The following is a 14,051-nucleotide window of genomic DNA, read 5'->3' on the forward strand; positions in this document are numbered from 1 at the left end:
AACCAGCATTACTCAAAATTCAACACATAAATACTGAATCTTCCCCCCAAAACTTGTTACCATATTAGCCTCTCTGACAAAAATGCAAGAATTCAAACTCAAGATTTTTTCCAAGATTAAATTGTTCTGAGATATATGCAACAAAAATACTCAGCCTTTCTCAAACAGTTAAAGTGTATTAAAATTTTGTTTAAAAACAAACAAACAAACAAACAACCCAGAGCACTCTACACTTTCAACGTTTCTAATGTGGTAACAAATTCAAGCAAAAATATTTTGTTTATTCATTTGTAAATCCATTTTACTGGAATACACTGGTAGACTAAAGTACACCAATCTTCTCATATTTTCATTTCTTGTTACAGAGTAAGACATAAAAAAAGACAGTTAGCAATATGTGATTTTTTTAAATACACCATCCAATCAGTTTGTACTTTGTCTAAGAGCACATTGTTGCCATCTGTGGATAAAGCATGGCTGAATTTTGCTCAGCTATTACAAAGCTATTCATCTCTCAAGTACTCATGAATGAAATATTTAAAACCACAAAATCTGTTTGGTGATTTGTCTTAAAACCACTCCTAAGAAAGCAGAGAGAAGATTTTGTGCAGGTTCATTCTAGGAAGCCTCGTGACATGTTACAACTACAAAACACATCACAGAACAGTGGCGCAGAACTATTTCAACTCTCCACTATCTATAATGGAGTAATATGCCACACTTTGTTGCACTGGGTATCTCTGGAAGAACAGTAAGTTATACCTAATAAGACGCACGCCCAGAATCCACTTACTATCTAACTACATGACTCCGCTCCTACACGTTTGCAGAGGCACCCTGCAGCATTTTTTTAAAATGTGTTTGCCACCAAAGTAGCGTTCTTGAAAAAAACCTTCTAGAGAATGCAAAACAGAAGGACTATAGTATGTTTCCCACTCATCCTAAAACTTATTTCACTTTTTATTAAACATTGGGTTATACAGAAAATGCTGATCCTTCCTCTCTCCCTTCCGAGACATCCTGACAAACTGGGAAACATGCTCAGTATGTTCTGGATGCCTTACTGTCACAGCACAGGAAGCAATGTTCAGTCACAAAGCATCCTTTGAAGTCTACTAACACTGCCTGATAAGAACCAGGTTTCTGGCACTCTCCACTAAATTGCCTAAGAGTCTCCCATATTTTCTGCTGGCAGAACAGATCCTGGCTCACGTCTGGATGCTTCCAACCTTTCAAGTTCAAGTTCAAACCACATACATCACTGTGGTTTGGTGCATGAGTTGGGGGCGATTTGGTAGAACAAAGTGAATGCAAAATTTGAGGGGGGGATAGGGAGAGGGGAATCTTATTTCCGATCCAAAAGATTTTGTATCTCTGTGGAAAAACAAGACTAAAGGGAAGTCTGATTTTTGTAGCATGGACAAAATGATGCTTAATCCATAACACACCCTGAAATATCAAAATTGTGGTGGTGTTACTCAAAGTGGTCCATGTATAGAAAAGAAACAAGAGAAGCCGTGCTAAATACGGAACATTCTGACACTTCTACCGGTAAATCAGAGAACAGCATAAGCCAGTAAAAGAACATGACAAGAATTTAAAAGAAAAGAACAATGAACTATGAATAATGAACAGCTACTTTATTTGGATATGCATATCTGCATACAAAGTTCATCTTACTATTCTGTGGACTTTCATTTTCCTTAAACATACAGTAATTATTTATGGGTTTTCTGTTATTAAATGCAGTTGTAAAGATCAGGACATTGTACAGATATTTCATTTTACAACCCTGACCTCCATTTTTTAATTACTCTTGCAAGTACAATGAAATCAGAAAGTTTTCTACACCCAGAATGAACGGGAGGGACAGAGTAGTTTATTTACAGATTTAAAAGGAATCCCTGCAGTGTCCTTGTGTGATCACCAACAGATGATGCACACTAGATGCCTCTCCTAGCCACCAGCAGAAAAAAAAATTTGTTTAAATATTTATTATGCTTTTAAAAAATTCTACTGAGTCAAACTGTTACCGGGTTTTTCATTGTGACTGAAAGTAAAATGTTTAATTGAAACATTTGTTATTTAATAAATAACCAGAAGCTGTGCATACAAATGCATGGTATTTCCAGATTAGATTTTCATGCATGATATTTTCCATATACTAGAATATAAGACAAGTCTAAATAAGATCTCGATCCAAATAACAAAACTTTAGAGAACCAGAAGCATTGACTCCAAAATAGACCTGGGCCTATCTCCAATATAAACCTGATCTCAGTATTATATTTAGGATGCAAAGCAAGCATCCTAGATCCTCACTGCTTCTTTTACTCAGTCAGGTAAGCTTTATTGTTGCAACTCTTTAGCAAGAAGGCAAGATACTACAAATAAATACTGCTATTCCAGGGGAAAAAAACCTGAGCACATTGAAATTTGGTCAAAACATGGTCAGAAAAACAAAAAAGTGGCATTTCTTTTTTTTACCAGATCTCTGATGCACACTCACAGTGCAAGCAACTAATTATACCCTCACAAAGTCTGGTTTTAGTAGCTTCTACGCAGCCAGTTCTACCATGGCAAGTTAAACGGGGTTCTGGTTTTACAAGATCTGCATTGATGTATTTGTCAAGTTTGTTCCATTCCCCAGATCAACTGTGCAGTTCATTATTTTCAGCAAGCATCCTTAGACATGTACAATACCTGTATAAATTATTAGGGTTATTAAAGTGCTAAGAAGTCCAGCATTCACACAGCAGAATCATTGTTAACAGCAATACCTAAAGCTGGAAAGACTTTTGCTACATCTTCCAAACCAACATAGTCTTGTCCCGCCATTAAATAAACTCACTTTGCACTGTGATTCACTTCAGAATTCAATTTTTAAGAGTCATTTTGTAGAGCAGAAATACATTCCTAAAAAATTCAATTGTCTTTACTAGAAAAGCAGGCCTTCATGAGTTGTATGCTATGATCTTCAGCACTGAAATGAAATTCATATTCCAGTGTAAGTTTGCATTATCTCCTGCATGTAACAGGACAGTTGTCAAAGAAAAAGAGGTAAGTCATGGAATGCTACATTTCTGGTATTTTTCATCTCCCTGGCTTTGTGTTATCTCATCCCCACTACAAACCTGAAGTTGTCACATACCAGTATCTGAGAGTCTGTGTTATGAATGGTACAGCTTCAGTGATGAAACAGCAACTGCCATTTTTTTAAGGGCAAAGCAATCTTCATTAGCTATTAGTTGCATTTCTACCTCTGCTAACGTCCCCTTGCCTATGCTACACTCTGCAGGACATACATTTACTCAAGTATTGCAGGTAGAGATGCATTTGTTTGTTGGCCATGGCTTGTACTACTACGTTGCCTTTAATAGGACTACTCCCAGGGGTAAGTTTGCATTAGTGAAGCAAATGCATACTGGAAAAGTATCAGAGCACTGTTAGACAGAATAGCTATTTATATAATTCTGATTATTACGCATTCCAAATTTTGTAAGATTTGAGGTGATGTAGAGGGAACATACTGTTAGTATCTTACATAATTCATCCTGATCACTTAGTTTCTTAAAACAGCAACCCCTGGATGCCTGTTTTTGAAGTGTTTAACGAGGTATACATAAAGAGGGTAATAATTATAATGGGGGTGTAATGAGCTTCACTATCAATGGGAGTCAAAGTACAGTAGATTTTTATCTCAGATAATTATTTCTATGTGCAGTAAACGCACCAGCAAAACTGAGGAAATAAAGCCTTTGAATTATCTCTAGTGAAGGGAATTCACAAAAGAGAACTTTAATTTTTATTCTGAATTTGTTATATGAATCTGACAGTTGTTAAGCTGATAAATCAAGAGACCAGAAGCCTCGTGTATTGACATAGAGCTATACAGTACAGCACAGGAAGCAGAACTCTAAATTCCAGTGCATCTTGGCTACAGGTAACAAGAAATGACCTGTGCCTATGGAATTGAATGTCAGATTTTCCACACCAAAAGGACAACTTACTGTAATATGATCGAGAGAAATAACTGCCTTAGCTATGAGTAGCAGACTGCTATGACGAAGATACCCATGGACCAGCATAATCCACAAGCTACACAATTACACAAAAGTGAATGACCTTTTCCCAGGAAAGAGAAGTCATTTATTTACAAGCCACGATCCTTCACTTTTGAGCCCTACAGCCAAAACAACCAAGAAGTTCCTAAGTACTGCTGATGCATTTTGTAGTAAGTGTTGTCAAGCTGGTCAGGGCCTGGGCTGAGATCACTGAACTCGCACAGGATGCTGAAAGCAGGTACCACTAGCTGGTTACGTTATTCGTTCTGGTTAACAGGTTATTGATCTGTTTTGATAGGAAATACTACAGGGCAAGATTAAGCCATTCCATCCTTCCAAAGACAAAAAACTCTGTACTAAAATAAAAAAGTTTGTGTTCTGTTTATTTGTTCTATGTTCCATTTTTCCTAATGAATAATTTTTCCTTTGTACCTCAGACTGTCTTATGCATTTAAAGAAGTAATTTTGTAGCTGACATCAAAATTACTCTCTGAAGTTATTATCCTGAAACTAATTGAGAATTATGACTGCTCCACTAATGCAAAGAAGCCCAACTGGTAAGCAGTGAAGACAGCAAGACTTTGCTGCTCATTCAGTTGATAACACAACTTGATTTTCAGCATTATGAGAAATTAAGTAAACAACTCATGTAGGTCAGTTTGAGATCTCCAGCCTCATCTCATCAAGCTATTGTTGGTAAACCACAAACCTGTCAAGGTTCCTTCACATGCCGCTTGGCATATTAATTATGTCATCATTATACTTTGATTTTAAATACACAGTTGATACATATATCAATGAAATCACAAGGAACTGGTAGGAGAAAGGAAGGTATACAAGGTAAGTAAATTCAGAGCAAATTAATTTAAGTTCCAAAACCACTTCTCCAGTATGAAAGACACTCTTTGAAGTCAACTGTTATTTAAATGCAGTTTTACTGATTATTCTTTTTCTACATCCCAGGATTTTCTGTGCTGCATTATCTGAAAACAAAGCAAGCAGAACAACAAAAAATAAAAGCCCTGATTCTATGTTTGTGAATGTTTCTTGGAAGCCAAATAGCTGCCTTGTTTTACCACATTCATTCTTCTTTTCAATTGCAAGAACTCTGACAAACAAGTTTTGAGGCAACAGCTGCTTTTGTAATCAACATTGGTGCCTACAGGCAAATGTGTAATGGCTGTTCCCTGTCTTAGGCCTTTGGTAAGCTATTTACATTCACCAGCTACATTACAGCTACTTGCTATACTTATGTAACACATATTTATACATTACATTTATATAAAAAGTATGCACTCGAAACTGTGAAGTATTTGTTTTAAGTTAGGACCCACTTCTGCAAGTTCTTCGCTGAGTCCATCTACCATGGCTCATACCCACAAATCTACACAACTGATTTGCAACAAAGTAATTCAGCCAGGTCTAAACCTTTTTCAGACTGTAGCTGTGGCTTTTCAAGCATGCCATTCTAAACTCTAACTCTCCAGTCAGCTACAATCAGTGTCAGTCTCTGAAGAAACTCACATCACCTACTTGTGGCAATAGCCATGTGAAAAAAGTATTTTGAAGCAAAACTTGACTTGGTAGAGGAGAAAAGATCAGGAACCTCAAACTTTGTACTATACCAGCACAGACGCTCATTATCTTACAGGATGGAGTTCAACCCAAAACATTTCTCTACTGCTCAGTAGAATATTTGGAAAGTTGAAATAACAGAAAGGTTTATGGGTTTTCTGGGAGGAAGCTTTATAAATAAGTTTTTAAAAAATCTTTTTTTTTTTTCTGACCTCCTACCCACACATGTACCTTCTCAGCAACCTCCCACTGGGGCTCAGAACAAGGCCTTCATTTGTAATCTTGGGATATGCTTCAAAAAATATGCTTGAAAATGCAGATTAATACTCATCAGTACCAGTGCCATATTTTAAATAGATGTCAGAGTAAGGACTTGAATAATACTGAATGCAAAATGCGCACTTTCCCTATTATTACTACACACAAAATGTGATGCCACGTGCAAATTAAATTAATACCACAACAGCTGAATGCCAGCTTCTGTCACCAGGACACAAGGGACTTGGATACAGGTCTCAGATGCCACAAACTCCTCCAAGGGAGAGCTCCTATTACTGACCTTTTCTTCCTTAATTTCACTGCATTTCAAAAAAAAGACATTAAAAACAACATTAGAAATGCTAACAGAGTAATATGCAAGAAGTCAGAGAGAATTAAGACAGCTTGTATGTATCACCTGCAAGCCCAAACACAAGGAAGCACTGAGGTGAACGACTCGATCCTTACTCCACTGGGTTTTTGAAGTCTAAATGGGTAGGGATGACTCATATGAATCTGAAATAAGAATTCACCTGTAAAAACTTAGGCTTTAATATGCAGTACCACAAATAGAAAAAAGTTGCCCTCAACAAAGCGTATGGAAGGCTTTATAAATTATTTTAGTGATTATATTCCACTGTGTAGAATGACCCTTTCTGAAATCCCATCACTGCAGCAATCATCCACATGGACCCCTGCTGACACTAACAGATCTCAGAGTGAAAGCATACTGATCCAAAGACTGGACATCGTGTTTACCATTCTGGATGTACTCCTGACTGGGAATGGGACATCTGAAAACAAATGACTTCTGCATGCATACTTTTGGCTCAAAGAACCACTTGTGATTACTACAAACATACAAACTTCTGGCTTTATTTGGAGGGCAGAGTGATGGCACATTTTAAATTATGAAAGCTTAGAATGCCACTGATCACATTGTGTCAGTTTGCTGTGTAAGTGTAAGATCACGGTGTCCAAATGCTTTAAATAACTGTCAGAAAAACTGCCTTTTTTTCAAAAGAGAATGATCTCTGGGATGGTATCTCTGGGATAATCAGAATAATCAACAAACCACACATACTTGGGTTACCAACTGGACCGCTAGCTTGGTTGTTTGGTACTTCAGTGGACTAACTTTTTAATTCAGTCATTGCTCCAAGTTCCAAAGAGAAGAGAGCTTTGGTTAGTTCTCCCCTAACTACATCTTTCTTTTACAAAATACACAATGCTTCATGTTAAAATACCATCAATCAAAACAGAACTCTCTCACCATTAAGTAATTTTGTAATGTAAAATGTAAAAATTGTATTTTCTTACAAGCTAACTCACAAACTACAGACTGCAGCACGTTTCCCAGATAGGCACTGAGTAGTCAAACCCTCACGTATCAAAACTATCACTGTCATCAGCATACAAACCAGTATTCTTAAAAACAAAATACATTTGTATCCTGAATACCCTCAGTCTGAACTCTCCAGTTACCTATAAAAGAGCTGGTCTCTGTCTGAAGCAACACACTTGAGACTTCCCAGGAAGCACAACATACAGAAGCAGTCATCAGCTGTAGCTCTAGCAACCACGGGGAAAACAGTTAGGGAGGAGGATTTGATATTGTGCCTCATATGAGGAGGCTGCAAGCTGATGAGGTTTAACTACTGTAATTTCAATTTCACATGGTGAGGCTATGACAGACTTTATGCTTTAATTCAATGAAAAAATATATCTTATTTATAAATGGATAATCTAGGCAATGTTCCCATCAAATACTCAAAGTAATCATAATGCAGGATGTGTGACTTAACTTTCTGTTTTGCTTTATGATACAAAACTGTTAGACCTAGTTTTTAGTGATTTACTAGCTATTGGACATATGTCCCCGTTTCTTTTTCCCTATGTCTGTGACCACATCTTTCTTTCCCTTAGAAAAATCCTTTGAATCACTTCTATTTCTTCTTGAGGGAGTATAACTGTAGTATTATTATTATTATTATTATTATTATTATTACTACTACTACTACTTTATGAAAATTGCCAAAACAGGAACAGGTTAGGTACATCTACACAAAAAAGATCATCACCAACAAAAGACTGCCATTCACACAGTAGTAAACCCAAATCTTATGTGCCTCATTTTTTCCTCTGCCTAGCATTTTCTGTTTCACAGTTTTCTTTTAATGCACGCAGACGTGTAAGTACTGCTAATACATCTTCTTTCTGCTCATTCGTAGTTATACAGCATATGACTGCTTTCAAGGTAGCACTTTACCTACTTTTAGATTTAACACCCTACCTTCAAGACATGCTAAATTAAAGAGAAATATTACAGGAATGAAACAGAGATGGGTCTCTTGTCACTAGCTTTCATCTCAAAGAGACAGTGGTAACGATGAATTAAAAACTAACTGAACTCTCAGGCCAGGACTAAAGGGTGACCTCCACACTAGCCTAACACTGCAATTCTAAATAACTCATATTAGGGTTTTCTTATTGCACTGGTAGGAAAAACTTGATGACCAGAGTAATGACCAAGTTACAGCAGCCAATATGTGACAAAGCACTGATTCACAAACATCTAGACATGCTTCACCATTTCTGACATCTCTGTATCATCCATGGTTCCAATCCAAATGCTGCCCTGCCTTTGCCTCCTTGCCCCTGCACAACCATAAGCAGCTGAGATGGGGTGATCCAGAAACTGCTGAGCAGCAGAAGCTGTGGCAGAGACACAAAGCAAAGCACCTTCCTGCTCTGGCACCTGTCATATGCCCCTAGGCAAGCTGTTGGACCTCTGTGTGCACCTCCTCATCCACTGCCCAATTTCCCAGTACAAGCTGACTTACCTGCTTGAGTTCTGTGCTGTGTTACACCCTGAATTTAGGCACAGCTTGTTAGGGAGGCACCTCACTGATCAGGAGCCCAATGAGTTAGTGAACCTGCAGCCAGGCAGCATATCAGAAGACAATCTGCCCTCTGAAAATAGACAAGAATTTTATTCTTTGAGGCAACAATCAGCTGTGTAATGCTAGTCGAGAAACTCTCCCCACTGAGATCACTTAATTTCTTGCCCTATGTCTCACCCCTTCACACCATAAGCTTTTAGAAGTGCAGTAACTGTCTATCTTGGTGTCTTTGATGGACAAATTATTATTCATTGTAGAAGATTTCCCATCATATATATAAAAAAGATGTATTTCATACTCATCACATTAAAAACTGACACATTTTCATCAACATAATTAACATTTGTTGTATTATCACTCAAATAAGTATATACAGTTGTGCTTCGAGAACAACACTCAGCTCTAAAATAGCACTCTTCATCTGTAGATCAATGCAAATGCAGCTGGTAATTCAGCTTTTGTGAACAGGTCATCAGCATGACTAGCATATTAACATCTCAGCCAAGGAGCAACACTTAGCGGCATTCTTTTAAAGGTTAATGAAATGGCTCAATATGTACTTGAGCAGTGATTATTTCCAAGAAACTGGTTAAAGGCAAATGGGCCTCACTTGAATTTTAATTCAAGTTATTATTTTAATCTGAACAGTTAATACAGGTGTTGCCTGATTGTTATGAATACATGCTTGCTCCTGCTCCTGTTGTAACCTGCTTTGATTTGTTCAAATTAATTGCGTATGGTGTTACTGATTAAATTCCCTGGGAAAGGACACAATACTCATATATAATGACTAATTCACTCTCAGCTTATTGATTCTAAGTTCAGAATCATTATGTCAGTACAGATGCAGAATATATGAAAGATAGATGCTATACTTGGTTTACAGAGAAAGCTCATACCAAGAGTAGCTCATAGTAGCCATAACTATTTAACATCAAAGTTGTACACTGTTATCTACTTAATTTTACGTTGCTTTGGCCATCCATCAAAATAATTTTCTGACAAATAAAAAAATGCATACACCCCAAACGTCCATTTAGAAGCATTCATCATATTAATATATTATTCACTCTAAAGACCCACATTGGAGTCCTCCAACGAATTGTCATTACAAACAGATCAAAGAGCATCAGTTCCAAAGACCTAAAGACTAAGTGAAAGAACAGGTTCATCCAGGCAGCCTACCTGCTGCTACACAAAAGCTACAACTATCTTCCATATTTCTTCAGCTAGGCTTTATGTCTCTTGTAGGGTCATCTTTACGTCTCTTGTAGGGTCATCTTTACCTCTGCAGTCTGCATTTCTAGCAATGCATCCCTAGAAAGATCAGACCCTTGAGGTAGAATTGTATCATTCCTTGAGTCATAATGCCCCAGGTCACTGAACCCTCATTCAGCAGTTTCTCAGCAAAGGCAACCACCTAGCATTTCAGCTACAAGAAATGCTGAGGCCACTGTGTAAATGCAGAGACCCAGAAGGACTCTTTCAAAATTAATACCGTCTAATTGCACATAGGAATATAGCACATAGAATAAAGAATTAAAAGAAAGGAATTCTTCCAAATTCTTCCTATATTTTACTGAGGAGAAACGTAAATGTTAGGGCTAACTTATCCTAGCCTCATTATCTTCTAAGGAGAAGGGTTCTGTCTGCTGGAGGGTGCCTTTCAGTCATTTCTGGGTATTTTATTTTTAACCAAAGAAGGTTTGCTCAATCTAAGTCTGCTGAAACTCTTCAACTCATATCTAGTATCACACCCTGAGATACTGGAGATAAAATTCAAAGCACTGTTAGCACTCAGCACAGTCTACTAAATGTTGTCAAAGGGATTATTTAAAGCTACTCCTTGTCTCCTGCAGACATAAGATGTGAACTTAACAAGAGATAAGCCTTTGAATGCAAATAGCAAAGCGACATGAAACAATAAGAAACAACAATAAAGAAGCAAGCAATATTATATTAATAAAAATAATGCAAGAAGCTCCCAACAAAGAAATAATGCTGCTTACTTAGCCAGCATGATTGCTGCACTCACAAATTCTGTACTAAACACTATTTAGTATTTTTTTAAGTGTTCAGTAGTGTGCCTTGTTTGTCAGATTTGTTGTTTTATGTGCTTGCACTGGAAATGCTAAGCAGAATTTTTTCTCCAACAGTACAGTTTTAAAAACAGATGTAGATCAGGCAAAAAACCCCTACCAGTACTGAAGTTATGCACTGTATGAGAGATGAAACAGTATCTGCTTCTGTTTCTGTGGTGGTATATTTCTTTGCAAGGGTTAGGAAAGAACTGGCCTTGACAGAAATGTTCTGCATAAAGAAGGAAAAGACAGAGGTCTACAATCACTGGCGAAATACACAGGGATTTTTTTTTTTCTTTTTTTTTATTTATTCTGCTTTATTTTTTAATTGCCACCTGTTTTAACATTCTGGAATTTATTATCTAGTGTTCTGTACTTCCTGTATTGTGTGCTGACTTTATGGAAGAATGAGGTAACCTAAATTATTTTAATTAAAATTTCTGTTTGCATCTACAAAGTTATTTAATAACTTTATATCCTACTGCTCTGTGTATTACTATAATTTAAAAAGGTATTTTAAAAGTCTTTATATAAGTTCTGTTATTATTGTAAAATAAATAAGTACGGGTACTATATAAATTAAACATGACACTTGGAAACAAATCTTACAATCTCTGCTAGGCAAAACTCTCAATCAAATTAATAAAGCTTTACCTGAGCTATACCTAAATAAGAGCTAGAGGAGATGGTCACAGCTACCAGCTACCAACTCTTAATAATAAATCATAATTTTAAAAAAAAATTCTAATGCATATACTTATTTTTTCCAAGATGAATTAAATTCTTCTCTAGGTATCACTGAAAATCATCTGAAGGTAACACTTAAAATCCTTTCAAGATACAAAGTGAGCTGAATAATCTGTACAGACAACAATAAATGTAATTACTTAAAATCCATAAGCATGTGCAGTTTAAGAATATAGTTATGATAAACAACCTAACCTGACTTTTAGATTTTCTATTACTCAAGCACAACCTGCTCCTAACATGTCAGCAGATCGGGCACCCTCAGTGGAAATACACCGTTGCAGCCAACAGCAGACCAACAGCCACATTTTTAGTCTTTCCTTCTTGCATATTTTACTGTTGTAGGCCAGCTTTTATCCTTGCATTTCTGTGAGCAGCTCAAATTTGAGCAAGTGGGAGCTGTACAGATCCAAAGACAGAATCTGTCCACCAGTCCTAACTGTGTTACGTGTTCGACAGGAGCAGATCATGACACTTACGCAACTTTCACAGTAATGAAGCCAAAATCTCCCAGGAGCTGGGAAACATGTCAAAAAATAGTCAGGAGCACTGGAAAACTTGTCTTCAAGAGGGGACTTACTCTGTACCATGCTAACCATGCTCATGACTTTCCTCACCTAAGCCTTCATCTATATGAACTGACATGAGGTGTGCATGAACTTTCCTGTATGTATTTGTGTATTTTAACACTGACTAGCAGAACTGTTAAGCTGTTTTATAATTGCTTATGTAAGAGCTGTAGGAAAGAACTGGTGGACTTATTGCAGTGCATATATGCATGTTTAATACTGCCAGTCCATCCTTCTCCATAGTATTAAATTATTTCTTTCACTCAGACAAGGGCAAAGTATTTTTACTTTAAGATATAAAATCTTCCTAAAATCAAGAGAAACAAATTAAAAGTAATCACAGATAATGTGAAAAGAATAAAAAATACCTAAAACTCAGCAGGCATCTCCCTCTCTACTGTGTATAGAGATCCCAAGGGAGAAAGGGCTGGGGAAGAGGAAATTCTCTCATGCGTAAATCTCTTCTGGAGATGAATTCAATGTAGTATGCGCCCCTGTGGATTAAGAAACTCCAAATACATAGAGTATACATTCACCTGTTCATTTTTACCCAAATATGGAAAAAAGATATGTCTTTCAAGGGACACTAAGACATGAAACAAGAATCTCACTCTTTTGAACTCATTAAGGAACTAAACAACTGACTACCTCCTTTATGGCTCTGAAAACCTTCTCCTATTAAAATCAACTTAAATGCTACTGTAATGGGTGTCGATCTGCATAATGTTATGGTAACACCTGCAGTTTCTTTCTCTGAACAAAAGATGCTGGTTTTCCAAATTAATTTGAAATCAACCCACTAAAAATTGCTTACAATGAATAGCTGCATTACTAGACTATCTTTTCGTAATTGTTAGTTTACATTCATCTTGAAGATAAAGATAATTTATACTATGAAATGACACGTTCCTTGTAGCTCAGAATGACAGAGTTGTGCTCTGGATAGCCATTCTTCAATAGCCATGATGTCCCTTCCAAACTGCTAAGAGGTTTATACACAGTCTGGGTGCCAACTAGTGGCTCAGTTTTGCTTTCAGAAATGCAGTTGGCAATAAGTAAACTGCAAAAATTCTCAAGTCTTCTGAATCCTGTTCTCAGTTAATTGTGCTTTCTTTTTTCTCACAATTTGCATGCAATTCATTACACTTTAGCTTTTCTTCTTGGCCATGATAAAACCTGAAACAGTAGTTCACTTTCTTAATTAAAAATATTTTTAACTTTAAGATTTTGGGAAGTGCTTTAACTTTATTGTCTCTGGCAAGGGAGAGTACATGAAAAAAAAATACTCTGTGGGCTTTTCTGCACCATCTCTGTTTCTCTCTCTCTGTTGCCTGCAATTGTGAGGGTTTTGTATTTGATAACCCAGATGGTCCCTTCTAGTCCTACATTCCTTAAAAAGGACACCAAGTACTGTAAAATGATGCCACACGGCATACAAAAATCACAAAATTCTTTAAAATGTCAGGCAGTTATTGAGCAAGTTTTAGCCCCATTAATGCAACTTTACGAAATGAAAAATACCATTTTCAAATGCAGTTTGTGTTAACAAGCTCTGAAATCAGAAAATTAAGCTAGGTCTACTATTAAACAACAAAGGCATAAATGCAGCATATCTCTCCCCCAGATCTGCAGCAGAAGTAATGTGATTATTGGAAACATGTGCAATCCTGACAATACAAAAAAGCAACAGTTTTTTGGACATGATGATCCTAAAAATAGTCACCAAGATGTATTTTTGTGTGGAGATGAGTATTTGACAAATACAGGAAGAGCAACCCCCCATCACTATTATTATTATCTACATCTTGTCCTCAAAGGTTTTACACATTTTTGCAGCAACAACTGTCTTTTAAT

Source organism: Pelecanus crispus, chromosome 8, assembly GCF_030463565.1.
Source record: "Pelecanus crispus isolate bPelCri1 chromosome 8, bPelCri1.pri, whole genome shotgun sequence".
NCBI classification, from domain to species: domain Eukaryota; kingdom Metazoa; phylum Chordata; class Aves; order Pelecaniformes; family Pelecanidae; genus Pelecanus; species Pelecanus crispus.